We start from the raw sequence: 3,346 nt of genomic DNA on the forward strand, positions 1-3,346 counted from the left end.
AGGAAAAAAGTCACCAAATTTAATCCATCTCAAGTTTTAATCTAATTGACTCCTAGCAACAAGGAATAAAGTTCAGAAAGACAGCACAAGAATGGCTCTGGAAAGCCACTCAGGGGGCTGTTGAATTTCACATGTCTTCAAGCTTCTCTAGTGGACAGTCACTGAAAGAACTACTAAAGGACAAACTTCAGGAAAGAGAGAAATGAAGTCAGAAGAAAGGGATGAGATGCAAGAATAAACAGGGAGAAAAAAAGTTGCTGAACAAGAGGGTAAATCTGAGAAAGCACAACTGTATGAAATGATGACTATGGCTAAAAGGGGGTTAAAAAGAGAATGTAACTTAATCATGAAGCCCAGTGTCACATGTGACATGAGCTGAGGTCAGAGTTAAAGCCTTTGAAAGTGCTTGCATCACTTGAGAGAGGAAAGCGCCTATTGATCACACTTAGGCATAGATGTTTTTAAGTTAAGAGTAACCACTAAAATATTAGAAATAAAATATATCAGCATTGTTTGTAATTGTAAAATCTTGTGAGCAAGTTGGTGTCCATCTGGGGGGGAAGTACAAATAATTTAATATATATCCAAACAGTGCAATATAATAACAGTGAAAGTGAATACGATGAGTTACGTATATCAACACAGAAATTTTCAAAATGGAATGTTAAAAGAGCAAATTGAGGGGCTAGCCCTGTGGCGTAGTGGGTGCTCCGCTTCAGCAGTCTGGGTTTGTAGGTTCAGATCCCAGGTGCAGACCTACACGACTCATCAGCCATACTGTGGCAGCAACCCACACACAAAACAGAGGAAAATTGGCACAGATGTTAGCTCAGGCCAATCTTCCTCAGCAAATAACAACGAAAAAAAGAGGAAATTGAAAAATATATGTAGAGTATGATATCATTTATATAATGCGGAAAAGTTTTATGAGACTAATATATACCTTTTATAAATGGAGCTATATATATATGTATATATGAATATTATGTGTGTTTATGGACATATATGTATACACACACACACTTTAATGCATAGGAATTAAAAACACAAAATTTAGGATAAGACTACATCTGGGGAAGAGGGGGAAATGAGATTGGGGAAGGATATATACATTAAAAAACAAAATACACCTTTTTTTCACATGTCCATGGAACTATCAACACCTCAGCCAGGTCTAAAAATAAGTACAGGCAAAATTCTCAGACTACATCGCAATATAACTAGTGCTGAATTTTTTAAAAAGTGAAAAAAGCTCATCCACCTAGAAGTTAAAAATACTTCTGCTTAAAAATTTTTGCATCAGGGCCAGCCTTGTGGCCTAGTGGTGAAGTTCAGCACACTCTGCTTTGGTGGCCTGGGTTTGGTTCCTGGGCACAGACCTACACCACTCGTCAGCAGTCATACTGTGGGGGCAACCCACATATGAAATAGAGGAAGATTGGCAACAGGTGTTAGCTCAGGGTGAATCTTTCTCAGCAAAAAAAAAAAAAAAAAGCATCAAAAGGAAAATCAAAATTTAAATTACTGAATATCTAGAAAAGTGGTAGTAAAATAATTTATTATGTAAACAAATATGAATATAAGTATAGATATTATTTAGATGTAAATATATATCAGAACCTATATCTATCTATCTATCTATTGATTGATAGATAGATATCAATCGTATACTTGAACAAAGAAAAAGAAGAAAATTAATTAGGAAGTTAGAAGAAAAAACCCAACATAACACTAAGGAAATCAGAATGAAGGAATTAATAAAATGAAAATAAATTAATGTTAGAAAACATAAAAAATAGATAAATTTAAAAGCTGATTTTTTTTGGAGGGGAACATGGTAAAAGAGATAAGCCATCAGCTAACCCCACCCAGAAAAAAAGGAGAATGCACAAAACAGTAAAAATAAGAATTAAGGTCAGGTACATAATACAAATAAGAAGAAATTCAAAGACTAATAAGTGATTGCTCTGTTCAATTCTAAAATTTAAAAATGTAGGTGAAATTGATGCCTTTCTAGAAAATATAAATTATCAAAAATGACCCCAAAAGAGTTAGGAAATCTAATAGACTAAATAACTGGAAACAGTTGAGAAAGCTCTCAAACAACTGCGTCCTCTTGAAAAAAAAGGTCAGGGTTCTGGACTTTTCACTGAGGAAGTCTATCAAATTATTAAAAAATATATACCTCAGCCTCTTCACGTCTGCAGCCTGAGGTGATCTCCGAAAATGGTTCGCTACTCACTTGACCCGGAAAACCCTACAAAATCATGCAAATCAAGAGGTTCGAATCTTCGTGTCCACTTTAAGAACACTCGTGAAACTGACCAGGCCATCAAGGGTATGCACATCCGAAAAGCCACCAAGTATCTGAAGGATGTCACTTTAAAGAAGCAGTGCGTGCCGTTCCGTCGATACAATGGCGGCGTTGGCCAAACAGTGGGGCTGGACACAGGGTCGGTGGCCCAAAAAGAGTGCTGAATTTTTACTGCACATGCTTAAAAATGCAGAGAGTAATGCTGAACTTAAGGGTTTGGATGTCGATTCTCTGGTCATTGAGCATATCCAGGTGAACAAAGCTCCCAAGATGCGGCGCAGGACATACAGAGCCCATGGTCGGATCAACCCCTACATGAGCTCTCCCTGCCACATCGAGATGATCCTTACTGAAAAAGAGCAAATCGTTCCTAAACCAGAAGAGGAGGTTGCACAGAAGAAAAAGATATCCCAGAAGAAACTGAAGAAACAAAAACTTATGGCCCGGGAATAAATTCAGCATAAAATAAATGCAAATATAAAAAAAAAAAAAATATATATATATATATATATATACCTCAGCCTGTATTTAAATTGTTTCAAATTATTGAAAAAAGAGAAAATTCTAGATTCTGGATATAAATAACAGTGATGCCAAAAGCCAATGCGGAGATTCTAATGAAATATTACCAACTAGAAGCTGGAAGCACATTTAAAGAGTAATAACACAGGATAGTGGTGTTTACTACAGGAATTCAAGGATTTTTCAATATTAGGAGATTTATTATTACATTTGAGCATATTAATAGATCAAAAGAAAAACATGACTACCTCTGATACAGAAAAGCATTTAATATAATTCAATATCTATTCTTACTGACAAGCAAACAGCCTCCTAATTAAATAAGACTAGAAGACTACACCCTTAATATTATTATCTACCTTATGCAAACAAAGGCGTGTGCTGCTTGGGCCAGCCCGGGTGGCCTAGTTCGGCACTCTCGAATTTGGTGGCTCAGGGTTCAGTTCCTGGATGCAGACCTACAGCGCTCGTCTGTCGGTGGCTGCGTTGTGGTGGCAGCTCACGTCCAAA

General features: G+C 36.6%; 1 pseudogene; it reads left to right on the top strand.

Annotated features, from left to right (window-relative positions):
• Positions 1-2,189: 2,189 nt before the first annotated feature.
• On the top strand, positions 2,190-2,796 carry LOC124248777 (60S ribosomal protein L17-like; annotated as a pseudogene).
• The last annotated feature ends 550 nt before the right edge of the window (positions 2,797-3,346 follow it).

Source organism: Equus quagga, chromosome 12 (genome assembly GCF_021613505.1).
Source record: "Equus quagga isolate Etosha38 chromosome 12, UCLA_HA_Equagga_1.0, whole genome shotgun sequence".
NCBI lineage: Eukaryota > Metazoa > Chordata > Mammalia > Perissodactyla > Equidae > Equus > Equus quagga.